Source organism: Lepidochelys kempii, chromosome 2, assembly GCF_965140285.1.
Source record: "Lepidochelys kempii isolate rLepKem1 chromosome 2, rLepKem1.hap1, whole genome shotgun sequence".
Classification (NCBI taxonomy): Eukaryota; Metazoa; Chordata; order Testudines; family Cheloniidae; genus Lepidochelys; species Lepidochelys kempii.
The window spans coordinates 238,185,591-238,206,544 of record NC_136381.1 but is presented as its reverse complement, the minus strand read 5'-3'; the positions used below and the strand labels follow the sequence as shown (position 1 = coordinate 238,206,544).

Here is a 20,954-nt window from a genome sequence, read left to right as displayed (position 1 = left end):
TCATTTATTTTAATAACTTATTTGTATGTACATGTGTGTTTTCAACTGTTGTCAGTTTTTAGAATTGGTGCAACTCCTAGTTTTAAAGCTGGAAGATTAGCTCCTTGGTGTCCTGACCTTTCCCCTTGTTTACACACGCAACTCACTTACATGACAAATTTATCAGAGCAGCCAAGAATATTTTTGTTATTGCCATTGGTTTGCAAATACATTGACGTCTCATTCAATCTCCCCCTTTCTTCTCCAGTTTTGTGCTTATAACACTGAGCATTATAAAGAAACTATAACTGAACATGTTTATTTTTGGATTTTTTTTAAGCTATGCTGTATTGAGAGTTCTTGGTCTAAAATATCCACCAACTGAGCACAAATTGATTAAAAATGAAGGTCACAATTCAAGGAGAAATGGTACAGTATTGTGCCCTTTATTAATCAGAAACCAACTACATTAAAGTTAAGCTATAAAATTTGGGATGCTGTACTCTAGGTATGGGGAAAATATTCTTTGTTCTTAGCAGTGAATTTTCTTAGAATATCTTTTTTGATTTTTTTCCCTTTTAATTTCCTTTTGAGAGTGATTTTCTTTGCTTTTCACAATAATTTTCGTGTGAAGATTAATTTTTAATATAATTAATGTAAGTACATGTTTTTCTTCAAGTTGTGTTCCTATGGGTGCTCCACTTCAGGTACACATGGACCTTTGATTGGAGATTTTTGGTAGCAGTGCCCAATTGGCCCATGCATGTGCCCTACAGATCCTTGTGCCCCGTACTGGGGCTACATAGGGCTGTGCAGGCAAATTGCCCTCAATTCCATCTCAACTGCATTGGCCTGAGATGCAGTATTCAGCAGGTCTGCTTCAGTCAGTCAAGCTTGCCTAAGCTAGTTTGTAAGCTGTCAGAGTTTATTAATTTAGTTTAGTGGTTAGTAGTTAGTTTTTGGAACAGAATCATTTTCTTGTCCTCTTATTCCTCCCTCTCTTAGGTAGGTATGCCAGAATCACAAGAGTTCAAACGTTGCCTCCTTCCTGGGAGGCAATTCCAGTCAGCAACAGACATTCCTGGTGCATTTGTTGTCTTAAAGAAATACACATTCTACAGAAGTCCAACTTCATTTTAGCCCTTAAAAGCAGGGCCAGGAAGAACTGGGAGATTAAGCTGAGACTGCTTATGGAGCATTCACTTTGTCCCACTTTAGATCGAGGTCAGGGCCCACTGCCAACCTGGTACTCCATTTTTTGAGTAAGTATAGTTCTCTGTCTACCTCAGATCAATGTTCCCCTAGACCTTCGAAGGGAAGGATTTTAGACAGTGCTGAAAAGAGCTCTAAAAACAGAATTCTGGTTCTCCTGACAAGGAGACCTCAGTCTCCTCCTAAGTCGACAGTCTTTGAAGCATCAAGTTTTCAGTCTGGTACTGTTGAGTCGAGGTTTCTCTGGTATCAGTGGCACTGCCAAATCCTTGGGCTCCTCTAATAGCCATGGCTACAGCTGTGCTTTGGTACCATCATCATATGATTGAGGCAGCAGGGAGAGAGTTTCCTTCCATCAAGATGGTACCAATGGATACTCTACTGCAACCTCCAGTCCCAGAACATCGGTACTGCAGGGATCCTCAGTATTGCAAAAAGCTAGGCAGCCACCTGAGTCTGTGCCTGCCTTGAGGCCTACAAAGTCATCGTCCACTTCCTCTGCAAGAGACTTGCCTAGACGAACTCACAACTCAATATCATTATTTTATCTGGCATTGCAGGAATTTAGATTCTCCAAAGACCTTTCTGTGTCAGAGGAGTTACAGTCTCCCCTTTTGATCAGTACTGTGCACCTCTTGGTACCAAGATCTGCATGGTCACCAGAATTACAGCTTTCTCTACCATCTGATACTCCACCATTCTCTGGCATAACTCCTCCTGTGGATGATGGTGAGGATCTTTATTCAGCCTCTCAAATCTCTGTTCAAGGTTCTCCTATTTACTAGTATAGGAAATCTCTTACTGACACCTACCAAGAGAGGAATGATGCTTGGGGAGACATTTCAAAGCCCTTCCTTGATGGAATGGACAGCCATTGATTCCATCTTCTATACCACATGGTCCCCCTTGGTGGCCATATTGGGACCCTGGGGCATCAGCAATTTTCTCAAGCCTCTAGTTTCATTTACCGGAACCACAAGGACATCTATCCTTCCTCTATTACGTGAACAACAGGAGGAAACTTTCAAGGAGCAGAAGGCTACAGAAGACAAGGAGGCCACCTCACAGATTAATATTTCCTCATCTTCTCTGGATGAGGCTGTGATATGTCTCCCACCCTCCATGACTGACAATTTCAAACAATTTCAGGACCTCATGAAATGAGTGGTGGATTCTTTCCAGGTGCCTCTTGAGGAGGCCAGGAGTCACAGCACAAACTTTTGGACTGTAACGGGGTTCACTCACCACTGTGGCACCTCCTTGTGGCTCATCTGCGAATTAGCTCATCAACAGTCTGACACTCCCTCCTTCAGTCATTCACCCTGCTGTCTCTCTCCCTCTGTGGACTCAGGGTACTCTCTGTGACTCTGGGTGCTCCCTCTTCATGTCTTGGTCCTGGGGCCAGGTCTCTCTAGTCCTCGTCTGGGGTATCAAAGTCACATTGGACAACTGGCACAGCCAGTCTTCTGCTCCACTGCCCAGTCTGTGCCACTTCCCCTGTGGCTGGTAGGGAAACCTGGGCCCACCCTCTATTCCAGCCCAGGCCCCTCTACAACTAGCAGCCAATGTCTGCACTGACCCAAACCTTGCGGCTGTTTCCCAGAACTGTTTCCTATTTTGCCCCTCTCAGACTTCTTCTCCAATACTTCTATGGGTACAACCTCTCCTCAGGGCCAGGCTCCCAGGGCTTCTGTTCTCCCATTGGGTTTCCTCCCTTCCCTCTCTAAGCCCAGAGTGTGACTGCAGGCCTTCTGTACTGCAGTCCCCTTATTATTCTCTACCTCCTGGTTTTTTCAGCAGTATAGCCTTCCCCTTGTCCAGCTGGACTTCATCAATTAAAAGCTCATCAGTTCTGACTCTCATCCAGGTGCAGCCTGCCACAGGGTTAATTGGTCCCTTCTGTCTATTCAGACCTTGTGTGGGCCTGGCACCCAATCACATGGACATTTTACACACAGCAACGTCTGCTCCAGTGGCCTTGTGCATTAATAAGGCACTTTTGGATCCCAACAAGACTATCTGGCAGACCTCTCCAACAGTACCATCCACTTGCAAGCATCCACTTGATAAAAAGTGTTATGTCCTGGCCAAAGACTCTAAATTTTTATTTTCTCACTCTTTTTCTAACTCATTGGTCATAGAAGAAGGAATCGAATGTGGAAGGCAGCACCTAGCTAAATCAACATCATATGACAAAGGTCAAAAACCTCTTTTTGGACATAAGAACTATTCATCAGCGATCCTATGGTTCAGGATGACAATTTACCAGGTCCTTATGGCAAAATATAATCATACCAACTATATTATTGAACACCTTCCATCAGAGCATCAAGAGCAATTCTAGGTCATCATAGCTGAGGGTCACTTGTTTGCTTCAACATCTTTACAAACTTCCCTGAGTGCTGCTGATACTGCTTCCTGTTCCGTTTCTGTGGCAGTTATCATGCATCTGGCATCTTGGATCCAGCTATCTAGGTTCCCCAGAAAGGTACAAAGTACAGTTGAGCATCTTCCCTTTAATGGCTTGAAACTTTTTGCAGTGAACACCGATGAGTCACTGCATACTTTGAAGGATTCCAGAGCCACCTGTGATCTCTCTGTATCTACATGCCTTCAAATACATAGATATACAGTAGATCCTAGACAGCTCAAATATCCTGTCCTCCCCATTTCCCTGGGTTCCAAAGACCTGCTGAGCCACTGAAGAAGAAAGTGAGGTTTCAGAGAAAGAGACCACACCTACTACCTCTGGCTCAACCACACAACCTTCTTCATTATCAAAATATCAATTTTGGTGGACTCATTGAGGGTCCAAATTGTCCCAACATTTTGAATTTCCAGCTGCAACTGTTTACCCCCTCCCTCCCTTTGGGAACTTCCTTTTCCACTTTCAACAGACATGGGAACAAATTACAACCAACCACTGGGTCTTGGAGGTTATAACATCCGACTACTGCATTTACCATACCATCCTTCTGCTATTCCACCCTCCTTCCCCATCACTCTTCAGGGACCCCATCAGGAACACCTGTTGAGGCAGGAGGTTGACTCCCTTCTGTACATAGGAGCCATAGAACCAGTTCCTGTTCAGCACCAGGGAAGAAGTTTTACTCTAAGTACTTCCTGGTCCCAAAAAAGAACAGAGGGTGAAGACCTATTTTAGATATAAGACTCCTTAACCACTTTGTGCAAGCACAAAAGTTCAAGATGGTAGCTCTTGCAACTATAATCCCATCATTGTATACAGGGGACTAGTTTTTACTCTTGACCTTTGGGACGCATATTTCTATATTCGCAAAAAGAAAAGGAGTACTTGTGGCACCTTAGAGACTAACCAATTTATTTGAGCATAAGCTTTCGTGAGCTACAGCTCACTTCATCGGATGCATGCAGTGGAAAATACAGTGGGGAGATTTTATATACACAGAGAACATGAAATGATGGGTGTTACCATACACACTTAAGGAGAGTCATCAGGTAAGGTGAGCTATTACCAGCAGGAGAGCAGGGGTGGGGGGGAGTGGAAACCTTTTGTAGTCACCTTACCTGATGACTCTCCTTAAGTGTGTATGGTAACACCCATCATTTCATGTTCTCTGTGTATATAAAATCTCCCCACTGTATTTTCCACTGCATGCATCCGATGAAGTGAGCTGTAGCTCACGAAAGCTTATGCTCAAATAAATTGGTTAGTCTCTAAGGTGCCACAAGTACTCCTTTTTTTTTTTTGCAAATACAGGCTAACACGGCTGTTACTCTGAAACCTGTCATATTTCTATATTGTGATTCAACCATCTAGAGATTTCTTCACTTCCTGATAGGCCAGACCCATTTCCAATACCAGGTACTTCTATTCTGACTTTCCTCTGCTCCAAGAGTATTCTAAAAGGTTCTAGCAATGGTTACCACCTATCTTTGGCAAGAAGTGATAGTAGTCTTGCTGTAACTTGACAATTGGCTGATCAAGGGCTGGTATTACGATGAGGTTCTTTCAGCCATACAGTCAGTCTTGACTCTGTTCCTCAGGCTAAATCTTCAGCTCGATATCGAGAAGTCTACACTGACCTCACACCAGTTCAGAGAACATAATTTATTTTGGGGAGGGAGGACGCAACAGCCAGTGTCTTCGTTCCCTACACAATGCTATCAAATCTTATGAGAAGAATTCAAATAAGTCCGCAGATTTTGGTGAGAAATTGTCTTAAACTTTTGGAAGCTTGCAACTTCGTAACATGTCATGCAAGGTTATACCTTTGCTGCTTCCAGGGATGGCTCAGAACAGTTTATTCCTGATCAAACAGTCTAGACAGACAGGTTTCAGTCTCTTGTCAAGTGAGAGAGTCTCTCATCTGGTGGAAGAATCCTCACAATGTAGTTCAGATGTTCCCTTTATTAAGCCATCTCCAGCTGTCACCATAACAGTTGCATCTATGTTGAGCTGGTGGGCACATCTATGGACTTATAAATATTGAGGGCAGATGGTTGTCCCAAGCAGCTTTTCTGTACACCAGACTTCTGGAGCTAAGGGCAGTCTGGAATGCCTGCCTTCACTTTCTTCCATTAATCAAGGGCAATTCTGCCAAAATCATGACAGACAACGTGTCTTGTATGTTCTATATCAATCAACAGGAAAGAGCAAGATACCCTTTGTGCTGAAGTAATAAAGCTATAGAACTGGTACATAGTCAATCACTCCTTATTTCAGCAATGTATCTCGCAGGCATACAAAACACCATGGCTGATGCACTCAGCAGATGATTTTCCCAACATTATGAATGGGAGTTGGATCCTTAGGCCTGGTGACCCACATTATGGTACTTCAGTTAGGTGAATAACATAACTGAAGTTGACATAGCTTAAGTCGACCTACCGCGGTGACTACACCGCACTGTGTCAACAGGAGATGCTCTCCCGCTGACTTCTCTTACTATTTTCAGGGAGATGGAGTACATAAATTGATGGGAGAGTGCTCTCCCATCGATTTAGCATGTCGTCACCAGACCCGCTAAATCGACACACACTGCATCAATTGAACCAGCACCAGTCTACCGGTACATATCTACCTCAGCAACATATTTCTGATATCTGGGGATTCCAGAAGTGGACCTGTTTGCCACCATCACCAACAAGAAGTGCTGTCAATTTTGTTGAAGCAGGGGACTGGGCCTTCACTCTCTTCCTTATACCATGGACAAAGGAAATTTTGTGTGCATTTCCCCCAGTGCCTCAAATTTTGAAGGTGGTGATCAAGATGAGGCATGAGAATGCTAAGGTCATTTTAGTAGTTCCAACATGGCCAGAGCAGGCCTGTTATCCATACCTGTTTCATGTGGCCATCTGTCAAGCGATCAGCCTTCTGGCCATTCCTCATTTCCTCTCTCAGGTTGTCGGTCAGATGCTTCACCCCAACCTAGGAGTTCTTTGCCTCAAAGTGTGGCTCCTTGATGATTTGTGGGTGTAGAGATTGCCTGCTGTTCTGCGGAGATACCACAGGTATTGTTGAACAGTAGAAAAAAATCCACACAAAATAGCTACCTTCAAAAGTGGAAAATATTCAATCATTGGTGTGACCAGCAGCATCTTTCATTTGCTTATTCTCCCCTGTTGGCAACCTTGGACTACCTCCTGGAATCGAAAAAGGCAGGATTTTCTATGAACCGTGTCAGAGTTCACTTGGCCGCTATAACGACTTTTCATTCCCCATTTGAGGGGGTTCTCAGTGAGATTTATCAAAGGATTAGGGAATCTTTTCCCTTATGTGAAGGTACCCAATCCATCTTGGGATCTACTCAGGTGTCTTATGAGACCTCCCTTTGAACTGATGGCAGCCTGTTCCCTCCTTAACCTTTCTGTGAAGACGGCATTCTTGGTGACATCTACTAAGCCTGAAGAGTTGGGAAAATAGGAAAATAACATAAGAACGGCCGTACTTGGTCAGACCAAAGGTCCATCTAGTTCAGTATCCTGTCTTCTGACAGTAGCCAAAACCAGGTGCTCCAGAGGGAATGAACAGAACAGGTAATCATCAAGTGATCCATCCCGTCGCCCATTCGCAGCTTCTGGCAAACAGAGGCTAGGGACACCATCACTGCCCATCCTGGCTAATAGCTATTGATGGACCTATCCTCCATGAATTTATCTAGTTCTTTTTTTAACCCTGTTATAGTCTTGGCCTTCACATCATCCTCTGGCAAGGAGTTCCACAGGTTGACTTTGCGTTGTGTGAAAAAATACTTCCTTTAGTTTGTTTTAAACCTGCTGCTTATTAATTTCATTTGGTGACCTCTAGTTCTTGTGTTATGAGAAGGAATAAATAACACTTCCTTATTTACTTTCTCCACACCAGTCATGATTTTATAGACCTCTGTCTTATCCCCCTTAGTCATCTTTTCTCCAAGCTGAAAAGTCCCAGTCTTATTAATCTCTCCTCATATGGAAGACTCTCCATACCCCTAATAATTTTTGTTGCAGTTTTCTGATCCTTTTCCAATTCCAATATATCTCCTTTTGAGATGGGGAGACCACATCTATGTGCAGTATTCACGATGTGGGTGTACCATGGATGTATATAGAGGCAATATGATATTTTCTGTGTTATTATCTATCCCTGTCTCAATGATTCCCAACATTCTGTTCGCTTTTTTGACTGCCGCTGCACATTGAGTGGATGTTTTCGGAGAACTATCCACAATGTCTCCAAGATCTCTTTCTTGAGTGGTAACAGCTAATTTAGACCCCATCATTTTATATGTATAGTTGGGATTATGTTTTCCAATGTGCATTACTTTGCATTTATCAACATGGAATTTCATCTGCCATTTTGTTGCCCAGTTACCCAGTTTTGAGAGATCCTTTTGTAGCTCTTCACAGTCTGCCTGGGACTTAGCTGTCTTGCGTTATGTTCAACATCTTTATTAATGATCTGGATGATGGGATTAATTGCACCCTCAGCAAGTTTGCAGATGACACTAAGCTGGGGGGAGAAGTAAATATGCTGGAGGGTAGGTATAGGGTCCAGAGTGACTAGACAAAGTGGAGGATTGGGCCAAAAGAAATCTGATGAGGTTCAACAAGGACAAGTGCAGAGTCTGGCACTTAGGAAGGAAGAATCCCATGCACCGCTACAGGCTGGGGACCGACTCGCTAAGCAGCAGTTCTGCAGAAAAGGACCTGGGATTACAGTGGACGAGAAGCTGGATATGAACCAGCAGTGTGCCCTTGTTGCTGAGAAGGCCAATGGCATATTGGGCTGTATTAGTAGGAGCATGGCCAGCAGATCGAGGGAAGTGATTATTCCCCTCTATTCGGCACTGGAGAGGCCACACCTGGAGTACTGTGTCCATATCTGGTCCCCCCACTACAGAAGTGACGTGGACAAATTGGAAAGAGTCCAGCAGAGGGCAACAGAAATGATTTGGGGGCTGGGGCACATGATTTACGAGGAGAGGCTGAGGGAACTGGGGTTATTTAGTCTGCAGAAGAGAAGAGTGAGGGGGGATTTGATAGCAGCCTTCAATTACCTGAAGAGGGATTCCAAAGAGGATGGAGCTAGGCTGTTCTCCGTGGTGGTAGATGGCAGAACAAGAAACAATGGTCTCAAGTTGCAGAGAGGGAGATCTAGGTTGGATATTAGGAAACACTATTTCATGAGGAGGGTGATGAAGCACTGGAATGGGTTACCTAGGGAGGTGGTGGAATCTCCATCCTTAGAGGTTTCTAAGGCCCAGCTTGATAAAGCCTTGGCTGGGATGATTTAGTTGGTGTTGGTCCTGCTTTGAGCAGCGGACTGGACTAGATAACCTCCTGAGATCTCTTCCAACTCTATGATTCTATGGACCTTTGGTCTGATCCAGTATGGCCATTCTTATGATTGGTTTAAAAAAAAAATTCTAGTCCTCATGGTTGTAGAGAAAAACTTGAAAACATGACCGATTTATACCCCAAAAGGTTGAAAACCAGAAAACAAATAAAAAACACCCACAATGTATTATTTTTTTTAATCATATGATTTGAAGCCAATCATGATTTCGGGGGCCTGACTCATGATTTTTGAATGCTTCCTCTTGGCAATACTGAGAGAATATTTGTAAGTGGCATGTTGATTGAATTTTAGAGGTAAAGCAAAAAGTGGAAATGTGGCAGTAGTGGGAGAAGCAGATGAGATCAAGATGTTTCGTATAATGAGGAACACTGAAACATGGTTGTAATTTTAGACAAGAAGATAGTGAGAAGTTAAGAGGTGGTGAAATTAGGGGAGAAGAGGTTAGTCAATCTCATGCCTATCTTTCTACAGTGTTTAGGAATTGGGTAACATCCACTTAAATAGTTTGAGGGCTTCCTGTCTGATTGCAGAAGATTCTAGATGCTAACCGACCAACACTGTAAATATATATCTAGGTCTTCTATGATTGTATCCACTTACTAAAACAGTTATTTGGACCCCAACTGTATGTGTCTGGTTTCCTCATATTCTTAATGCTGTGTAGAGAGCCCTCCATACAAGTTGAAAAAGAAATAAAAAGACACTTTACATATTTCAACAGAAGTTCCTTCAACAAGTGAAGAATTATTGTACTGCTTTCCTCCCAGGTGGGATAGGTGATTTACATACCATTATGTGGTATACCTTCTAAATCACAGGCAATATAAAAACTTTTTGAGAGCAAAGAAAAAAAACCCATATACTAAGTTAGGCAAAATTAAAAATAAAAGCAGCTCTTCCTTCTGAATAACAGGAAGAGGAAAGTAACAATCTTTATGGACTTCTAAAAAACAGGTAGCTTTATTGACTTAAATATGTAGTATTTTGTCCTTCCCTAATCTTAAATACTGTAACCAAATGCCAAACAATGTGGTGATTTGTGATGAGAGTGCTATTTGCTTTTCTATCCTCCAGCAGTTTATCATAAATTCATAAAACATGAAATATTTGGAGGAGTTTGTTTTATGTAATTGAATGAGCTACATTTAGTTCCATAAATGGTGTTAGCTACATAAAAAAAAGTTTTTTCTATAATTTTCTAGTCACTTTATAATTAAGTAGCAAAATGGAAAAATTAATTTTATTTGTTTTGTTATTTGAGATTCTGACTTTATTATGTTTGGAACAAATCACAGAGATATGCAGTGAACTTCCTGTATCCCCTTTATCAAAAGATTCAGCAACCAAAATATAGCACACATGATATGGATGGGTCTATGAAACCAGAAAACAATATAAAGTTTTAAGACTCATTTATTTGCATATGTTTCTGTTCTCAGTTCCAAATAAATACCCAATATAACAACAACCAAAGTCAGTGTTGGAACCACTCGATATTTTTAGTTTCTGCTTCTTAAATACAGAGTAAAAATCAAGGTAATCTTCACTGCAAGTATATGCTTGACACAGTGACATGACAATAATTCTTTTTCCTAAAGATGTTGCTCAAACTGTGTGCATCATTAGCCTACTGAATTTCATGCTTTGTTTTACTTTGAACTGAATGAACTTTTGTGCAGAATTTGGACAGTTAAATCCTTCCACACAGACAACTATTGAGCTGACAGGATATTTTTCTGTCACACTGCCAAACAATAAAGTAATCATGCTGGGTATATGGATGGAAGACAGGTTGTGCTGCACAAAATAATTCCGTATAGGAATCACTACAGATTATAGAGAAGATACTTAATGGGTAATGGTAAATTGAGGTTTTTCTTGTAAGTAAGATCTTGAATATACATGAGTAATGCAAGTGCTTTGTCACATGTAAATTGAACTCATAATTTATCTGCCAACCATGACACATCATACTTATGCCACAGATCTGTGCTTCGACATTTACAGTTCTAAAACGTTTAATTAGAGTCAGTTGTGGTTCCTCAGTTTTCTGTTTTTACTCAATGAGAGAGAATCACATTTCAGAAATTAAATATAGTACAACTGTGGTTGCATTTATTTGAAGACATATTTGCAGTTACATATATTTTGCACATGTCATGCTTCCAGATGTTTTTTGGGAAAAAAGTAAATGCATAATCCATCAGTCCTTACTTACATGAGTAAATCTCTCATACATCCCAATTTAACTCAAAGGGTGAACTTGCTTTGTATAAGGATTTGCAGATTTGAACCCTTTTCTATTCTGTGCTTATTTATTTTCAGTGGCACAAATCTAACCTTTTAATTTCTATGTTTTCAAATTAAATATAACATTACCGAACCAAAAGTGTTCCACAGTAAAACAAACATTGAGGGACCAAAATAAAGTATTTGACATCACAGAAATATATCACACAGAATATAGCATTTTTTTTACATTACCTCAATATCAACAATACCCTGTTTAGAAATCAGCAGGGGGTGGGATATGCTTAAATTTTATTGTGCCAGGTGTAGCAAACATAATACTAATTGGTTCTGAAGCAATTTATTATCAATGTCATATTGAAAATATATATTTTCCCCAGTTAATTCCAAGGCATTTACCAAAATCACAAAAAGTTGCAAATATTAAACTGAAACCTAGGAAGACAATTTTCTTTCAAATGACTAAGTCATGAGTACTAAACTCAACTGTAGTTTGTAGTTTTTGGTTTAATTGAATCAGTCTAGAAAAATAAACGTATTCTCAGTTTTCACCCCCATGCTACTCTTTTGGGGCCATATTCTATCAGTGAAACCAAAGATAAAATTCTACTGACTTCTGTTGGAGCAGGATTATGCCCTTGCTTTTGGAGATTGTATTATGTATGATTTTCCTGTAGAGAAAAAAATCCTCTTCCATCTTAAATCATTTACTTCAAATTGCAGAACAGCCTTTTGGCATCATAATTGGCCACTTTCCTAATAACTTTTTATAATTACCAAATAAATAGAAGCTAAACCTGATATTACAAGAAAAGTTTTAAATAGAATCTGGCAATAATGCATGTAAGGCAGTTAATTTTAAGCTATTAATATGTCCCAGGCCATCATCCCTAATTCTAAAGACAATAAACACATTTCAACCTAACTTTGGAACATTCAGAATTAAGGCCCTTCTGGAAATTTGCATTTCCAATAATAAATGGGTTATTTCACATCCAGTAAGAGATATTAGGATGTTAACCTCCTGTTCTGCATAAACTCCTAAATAAAAGACAGAGGAAACAATTAAACTTAGCTCTTCCAACAATAAAATATATAATTGCTAAAACCTGGAGAGCTGGAGAGCCTTCAACACAATTAGAATGGCTCCAAAAGTCAACTATGTTGCTTGATTTAGAGAAGATAGTGCCAGAAAAGGAAATGGAAAAATCAGAGAAATAAATTTGCCCATGTAGAGGATTCTCATATCCATGGCACAGAGCTTGAGAACAATACCAGAAAACTGTCTGAATTAACTACATCAGAATATACCATTATGCAGGAGGACACATATATGTTACTTCTCTCAAACAATAAAAATAATGTTGATAAAAAGGCATCTTTCTTCCATAATTTGGATCCCTAGTTTAGATGGATATAAAATAGGGCTATAACCCCAATTTTAACATTCCCCCTTTAACAGCATGTATTTCTCATCATCCATGTTAACTGAAGATTTCAATATTATGAAAAACATTCTTTGGCCTTGAAGAAATGCCATATTTTTGTTTTGTTTAACTGCTAAAGCACCATGATTGCAACAGAGCAGAAACCAAGGCAGTTGTTTTTGTTTTTGTTTTTATACTAGTAGCCGGATTCATACTCAACCGAGCTGCATCCAATTCTTGTTCCATATTAAGTTTACATCCAGTAGTTTTAGTTTAAATCCTGTAGTTTTGTCTTTATTGTTCCCGACCTCTGACACAGTTTCACATTGTCCTGTTTAAGTTGCTATACCACCATAGTAATAATCTCTTCCACATCAATAGTTATGCCAAGGCTCTCAAGTTTCTGCTTTACAGTTTCTGCTTATGCCCCTTTTTGCCTCCTTTATGATATATAAAGAGAAGAAGGCATTGAGAGGATTTTTTTTCTTTTTTTTCACATCAGAAATCCAATGCCAGTCTAGACTGGAAGAATCTGTGGTAACTGGTTAACTAGTGAAATGGGGCTATAACAAGAACAACAGAGTAAAAGTTGAGCAATTGAGAGAAGGATTTTTAATCTGATTTTTTTAAACCAATTTGGTTTTTGTTTGTTTGAATTACTAACTGTTTAACTTCAGTGCTTAATCAACACTGAAAAAAAGGAAGCCTTTGTTAAAGATTCAGGACCTCACCCTTTTATGTGTATGGCTAACTTACATCTCATAATTTTCCTAGAGTCCTTCCAAAAGTTGTCCAGAAAAAAAAAACAAGGGAAGGCCAAATTTGACATTCTAAGGATTAAAAAAAAAAAAGCTTTGTAAACCCCCAAAATCTTTCATACCATGCCATCTTTGTACACCAGAAAGATGCAATAAAGGGCACCAGCAAGTGACCTTTAAGGCTCCATAGATGGCACTTAAAGCAGAATGATGTATTATTTTGAATCAAAGTACCAACCAAATAAGTCTGTAACATTAACTTCAGCAGCCAATGACCAACATTGTTCTTCCAGGTTTATAAGAGATATCTTCTTATCTAAACTGTTAATTGTTTGATAAAATATTACCTACTAAACTGGCACATTTCCTTTTTTAAATGCCCAAATAATTTCCCCTTTTTGTGTCTGACTAGAAATAACATTTTTACCAAAAAAGCCAACACAACCACAACATGCAATAACCTCAAAGATCACTCTGAAACCTAGAATGTTGTTGAGTCAGGATGAAGAAATGGAAAAAACTACAAGCATGGTTGAGAGCTTTTTTGGTTTAGAATATCACTAGGTTCAGTCATCACTGGGATTCATGGTTTGTTATCATCCAATTTTTAATTTCTCAGCCAGTTTTGGCTTTTTTGCATATAGTACATTACTTTATGAATTATACCTGCGTGACAGTACAAGCTTTCAGATGTTAGGCTTTTTGTATTCTTTAATATCTATTGGTGCAGCTATTTCCACATTTCTTCATATTTAGAGAAAATTATCCTTGAAGTACACTTTATTTTATAATAAAAATTAGCAACCACATTTTACGTTCGCAGGAACGTCCTAAAAGATTCCTGCATACTTGTGATGGTGTTATACAACCTATGCAAACTCTTCAGTTACAATTCACTGACAAAACTAATATAACCAATGAACAAATTTTATAAACTGTTTAGGTACCTATTATAAAAGCAAAACTGCTATACACTATGATGTCAGAATGGTTTATAAATCTGAGAACAAAGGAGACATTTAAAAACAATATTCTTAGGTTTCCACAAAAACAAAATGCATACATCTCAAAATACATACATCCTTAGGACAAGTTGAAAAATGTAAACAGTAGAGAAGCATGATACAGGAAAGAATTGGTCACAAGTATAACTATTGTCACCGTTTTGGGTAACTATATCTCTGACACACACACTCCCCACCCATGGTTTGCTCAAGGGATACCTCCTTAGGTCTCAGGCCTCCAGCTGTCCCCTCTCTATAAGCAGAATCCTGAAACTCTCTTCCTCCAGATCAGGGATTTAGGCTTCAAACCCCATCAAACTCACTGTGATTATCCCAGCAGACCTGACCTTAGCTCAGCATCTGAAGTTTTACTTTCTCCCAGGGGCTAAGAAAGTGGTTTACTGGAGACCAGGCAACCTTTACAAAGCAAAGTATGTTTATTTAGGACAAAAGCTGTACAGAGAAAACATATAATAAAACACTAAGTCTATATGTTTGCTTAAGCTTAACATATCTTCCATCTTCCACATGGAGACCCTCGTGGCTTCCAGTCATTTTAACTCTTCACAGGGTTTTCCCTCAAGGTTCAGGTCAGTTTGTTGGATCAAAATGAGGGGCCCCATCACTCAGGTCAGGAGGCTCTTTACAGTACAGTACAAGCTCTTTCTTTGTTTCCCGGGTCTCTCGATCCCGGTTTGAACCAGTATATGTAATGCACCCTAGGGGGTGCTACTTTTCTGGAGTTATCTGTCCCAGGGTCTGCAATAATTACTGCCCACTGATTTTAGCTCCTGGAGGGAGCTCAGTAACTCTCCCCAACCAGCCAGCCTACAACCCCTGGTTCACAGAGATACAGATAACCAGAATGTACATACCAGAAGTAGGACACTCCTGTTACCCCCTAGCCAGCTAGCATTAAGGGGTTCTTTTGTCACAACCAGATTTACCAGTATGTTTCAGTTGCTTTGCCTTTCCCTAGGGATGCAAAGCAGTTGTACACCCAGTTTAACAGACTGGTGCACTGTGGCTATATTGCAATGCTTCCGCGAATCTGTCCTTAAACGTTAACCTTAAATCATTTTTGTAAAAAATATAATCAAGTCATTAGAAATATTGTGTTGTATCATTCTTTAAATTTTTTTGTTTAATATTTGTGTACACAATTTTTAATTTTACATTAAGATTAATTAAAGTTGAGAGCATGTATTAGTAATTTAATAATAAAAAAATATTACATGGATTTTGTAATTATCCCCAAACAAAGCATTATAAACCCAGGAAATACAGCCTTAAGGTTAAACTGAAAATAAATGCAAATAAGACACCAAGCAACCTTAACTCTGCCACAAGGGAAAAACATTAAAGAATCTAAATGTCTTTTAAAAATCAGATTAATTTGGTACTACAAACATTAATATGTATTAATTGTATGGTTATTGCATGACATGACTTTATTCCTCCAAACACTTGGATTCTTCGGAAGAATTGTCCAATAGTTTGCATATGAAAGGAGTGAATAATCACCTAAAAACAGAGAGAGAGAAGCACAATCCAATTCCACCATTCTGATTCTGAAATATTTTTGTCCCTTTTTTTATTGATTAAAAACTCTCACTAAATCACATTCAGTCTTGGATAGTAGACCATAATTCCCATCTGGAAACCATTTTTAAAAGAGACCTGCAATATGTTCTTTGCTGTCATTACAAGGAAGAGCAACTACCCAGATATTGTTAATCTTGAGTTTATAGTCCAAAATATGAAGTCTTGCTTTAAAGCCTTTATTCTCCTTGAAGATTCTGAAGTAAGCATCTCTTGGCCAGACAGCCCATTCTCTAAATCACATACCTTTTCTTCCATCACACTGAGTTCTTTCCAAGACTTTAATTTTTTTGTCCGCAGCTGAGTTGGTATGTTGCATTGTGCCCAATCTTCAATAAACCTCACTTCCTCTCCAGGTTATCAAGCATTTTTTGTACCGTGTGATCATCAAGCGAATAAGAGGTAAGTAAGAAGATCAAAGATGGTACAGGAGTCAGAGACACACTTGGCAAGGAATGCTTAATGGCTTGCTTTATAAAATATTGGTTTTGGATATTTTCTTTACTGTTTCCTAAAGAAATATTTTTAGAATTGGGCAGCTGCAATTAGCTCAAGAAATACAAAAATGTGATCAGCTGAAAAAGTTAGTTGAAACATATCTTCTCACTTTTCTCAGTCTCATCCATGATAATACAAAACTCAGCTAAGTTTTCACATCCTCTCTCTTCCGCAAAAAAGAAAATCCCCCCTCAATTGTCAAAAAATGGATTATGAGAATTTAGTACTTGTGCAAAATATTAGGTTAAGACCTTACATCTTCTATTTATGTACAGAAGAGGCAAAGCAAATGCATTACCAGCACAGGATTTCTCCCACCGCTCCACCAAAGTCAACAAGACAACTTTTGTTCTAAGAATGCCAACAAATTGTCAGTGCTTAAATGTAGCGCTGGTTTTTGTGATAACATGTATCAACAGAGGCCACCAAATTATTAGTTTCATGTAAGCTACCAAAAATGGTAACCACTTTTGGTGACAACTTAGTTGGGGTGGCATTGTACTGGTAATCTAGATGTGCTATTTATGAAAGCCTGAGATAAAAGATACTATAAAGTACAAACATATATTATGAATATAAGTAGTGGCCTATATAATATATGAATAGACAAAATAAAAATAGGTATCTATCTAACAATTACTTTTCTGGACCTTTTGCAGACAGCTCTTTCAATTATCACTGATTAACTTGAATTTACAGTGTAGACTCAGTAGGTGAAAAATTGTTAAGTTATAGTGTGAAGTTTATTTCTTTTTGTCACTGACTATCTATGAGATACCATATTTAGAAAAAGATTTATATTAAAAACAAGATAACATACAGTGAAAGTAAATAAATGAAAGCCGTCAGCATTATTAGAGGATCATCTGTCTGTCCCTCGATTAAGTTCATGGGCTAAATTTTCATTTAATACTTAACATATGCAATAGCAAATACATTAAAGAAAGGAAGTTTAAGGAAGATAATGTATGTCAAAACCTTCCTCAACAACCTTACACATTCATGCTTCACCTGTAAAACTAATATCTGTGTTCTATCCTAATACGTGTGGAAGAAAAAAAGAGAGAACATACAGTTGTTTACACACTCCCATTACTGCTGTTCCTGAGATTTAAAAAATAGTTTCCAAAAAGATTCTCCTACTTCATAAGCCAAGTCCCTGTCACTCTATAAGCCAAGTCATTATTAAATAATTCTTTGCTTCCCATTCTTTGCTCCAATAAATGATTAACTCATCTTTGATGAACTATGGGTAGGTATTATACCTGTATTTGTTAAAAAGCCAGCTATTAGTACATAGTTGTACCTAGTACTAAGTAAAAAGGTCTAGCCAACTACAGTACATTTACTGCTTATTAACAGGTCCGTCCTCTGTCTAAACTACTTTTTAAAAATACATTACAGGTTCACTGAGTTCCGTTCACTGGATACCTCAAAATAAATACACACACACACTGGTTCTGAGTTAAGAATCTCCAAACACAGCTTTACTAGTTAACAGATTTTCAACCAGCAAACCCAAACAGTTAACTTAAAACCCAAATTGTCAGACCTAACAGAAAGCTCTGTGTAGCTCAAAAATTTGTCTCTGTCACCAACAGAAGTTGGTACAATAAAAGATATTACCTCATGCACCGGGTCTCTATAATATCCTGGGACTGATATAGCTACAACAACACAATATATAAATATGGTTACTGCTGTGCGTGTCTTTGGGTGTGTGAAAGGGATCAGAAAGCTAGGAGAAAAGAAGCAGACAGAGGGAGAAGCAGTAGTGTATGGTCCTGTGAAGAAGCCAAGACAGAAAAATTCCTTTGGGCACAGTACGTGCTGAAAAGGAAGACTTTGATTTCTGAACGAGAAAACTGCGTCCTGTTTGTTTCTACTTTGTACAGGGAAACACAACTTTGAGTACAAATAAACAGACTTGCACCAAAGAAATACCTCACCCTTACCAATTTCTCATCCTAATAGAACCAACACACCAGCACTCTGAATACCGGCTATTTGGACTAAAAGGGACGATAATACATATATATATAGCATTCCTACAAACTCCTCCATGCCCTTAATACTTATAAGATATACTGATAACTGTTTCTTTCTGCCTTATGCATCACCAGCAATAATATAGATTCTACAGATAAAATTCTGCTTTTATTGACTCCTTCTCAAACCTTTGCACTGTTTGCAAATTCTATCAATGGTTCCACCTGTGCCACCCCCACTGTCTTTAACGAGGTTGCAATCATGTAACAACCAGTAAAATTTGGCCTGTTTATGGAATTTTGTTTTAATTATTCTATTAACAATGAAGTGGCTACAAAAGAAGAGAATCCAGATCTCTCACACACACCTATGTTGATTCTGCAGTATTAGGAGGAGTAAAAGCTCTTCTGTCACTGAAGTAAGCAGATATGACTGAACACACACGGAGTAGCAGAGGTCATCTTTACACAGCTACTTTTAAAACTGATTCAAGTATTCATGCCTGGACCCCCAGAGGCTATTTAGGACTTTAGAAAATCACTGGAACAACCATACAAACCACAAAGCCTAAGTTAAGTGCCTAGATTCCCTATACAATGCACTATACAATGCATGGGGAGAGATACACACCTAAGTATGCCATCCCTAAAAGCCTGCATTCTAGGTGGCTCCCTCATAAGTTAGCCAATATGAGCTACAGAGAGTGGTGTGCCTAAGCCCTATCCCTCTCATAGAGATAGGTACCTAAGTCTGGACTGTGGGGAAGCGTCTATAATCCACAACTGGGAACCCCTTTGTGGAGTTGGGCACCTAAGTTGTTTCTTAGGTGATAGAACATTTAGCTCAGTGGTTGGAGCACTCACCTGGGATGTGGGAGAGACATATTAAATTTCCCTTCTGCCTGATGGGGAATAAGTACTTGAACAGGGGACTCGTTCTCAGACTCGTTGGCACCCACAAAACCCAACCTCCCCGTTCCCTGCCCCTCACACCAAGCATTCCTCCTCATGCCCCCCCAGGACCCCCATAGCCGCCCTCTCAGACTTTCCTCCCCCCCCCCACAGCCACCAGCACCCCCCACCCCCCGTCACCGCAACACCCAAGGCAGCTAGACGGTCCCTCGCCGCTCCCCCGCGGGGGCGCAGCGCCTTGCCTTGCGGAGACGGCTGTGTTCCTGTCGCCAGGGCCGTAGCGCGGTGCTGAGGGCTGGGGAGAAAGCCTGGCGACAGCGGCAGGGAGGGGTGGGACAGGGGGCTAGTCCGATACCCCGCCCCAGCCCGGGCAGGCCGCACTCTGTTTACCCGCCTCTCCGAGTAACCGGCGGCTGCGGGCCCGTCGCCATAGCAACCCCGCCGGCAACTGCAGCCTGCCGAGCCGGCAGCCGCAGAGAGGCCAGAGCCGGAGCCGGGGCAAGGTACCGGGGCGGAAAGCGGGTGGAGGGGACTCGTGTGGTCCTGCCGCTGCTGCTGCGAGCGGTGTGCAGGGGCTCAGCCCCCACGGGAGTGAGGGGGCCCGGCCAGGCGGGGTCTGACCCCTGCCCCCACAATGAGGGGCCGCCCCCAATGAGTGAGAGGCCCAGGGAGGTCTGATCCCTGCCCCACAATAAGGGAGCCTCCCACTAGTAAGTGAGGTCTGACCCTCTGTCCCACAGTGAGGGACCCTCCCTCTAGTGGATGATGGGGGCCAGGACTGGTCTGACCCCTTAATCCACAGTGCGGGTGGGGTCTCACCCCCAGTGAATGAGAGATCTTGGAAATAAGCTGTTCTCCATGCCCCAAAGTGTAGGAGCCTCCCTCTGCATCTCCCCAGTGAGTGAAGACACTTAGGCCTCTATTTACTTATATGGCTCCCATCCCCCCTGCTCCCCAGAGGGGGCTTGTGGCACAGCAGCCACAGACTTACATTATCCTCTTATTTCTGCACTTAAATTAAATGAAGAGTTGGCCATGTTTCCCTGCCCTCTGCGATCCTTCAGTTCTCATAAAGTTTCCTAGCATTAGCTGTAAGTAGGGTTGTCACCTGCTGTTAGGGGGCTTATTCCTTCACCCACTTACTTCCCTGGTCCTTCTCGCATGAACAGAGAGGAACAATACCCAAAGTCCAAAGGTGCAAACAATTCGATGTTTATTGGGGTGAACTTCCAGCAAGCATGATTCCAGTTTCCTTCCTTAGTATCCTCCTTCCCAGCTCTGACACCACAGAGCCTTACACCTGTGTCCCTGTTCCCATTCCTACCCTTAGCCAAACATGATTCCAACTTCCTTACTCCCATTCCCTGTTCCCATTTCCCCCTTTAGCAAAACATGATTCCAATTTTCTTACCCCCATTCCCTGTTCCCATCTCCCCCTTTAGCAAAACATGATTCCAATTTTCTTACCCCCATTCCCTGTTCCCATCTCACACACCCACATG

At 40.6% G+C, this 20,954-nt stretch overlaps 1 protein-coding gene and 1 long non-coding RNA gene across 5 annotated transcripts in view; one reads left to right on the top strand and one right to left on the bottom strand.

Moving 5' to 3' along the window:
* The window catches only part of LOC140907731 (uncharacterized), a 32,186-nt gene extending 12,124 nt beyond the window's left edge, over positions 1 to 20,062 (bottom strand). Inside the window, exons 1-2 of one of the 2 annotated variants that reach the window (XR_012157601.2) lie at positions 19,695 to 20,062; positions 6,512 to 6,667 (exon numbers count right to left, since the gene is read on the bottom strand). This is a non-coding gene — a long non-coding RNA (uncharacterized LOC140907731). The remainder of the gene's footprint in view (positions 1 to 6,511; positions 6,668 to 19,694) is intronic. The other variant, XR_012157602.2, reaches the window with a different exon arrangement.
* The window catches only part of ODAD2 (outer dynein arm docking complex subunit 2), a 199,788-nt gene continuing 198,593 nt past the window's right edge, over positions 19,760 to 20,954 (top strand). For 2 of the 3 annotated variants that reach the window (XM_073334342.2, XM_073334345.2), the window contains exon 1: positions 19,760 to 19,955. The gene's annotated coding sequence lies outside the window, so the exon portion shown is untranslated. The remainder of the gene's footprint in view (positions 19,956 to 20,954) is intronic. The other variant, XM_073334346.2, reaches the window with a different exon arrangement.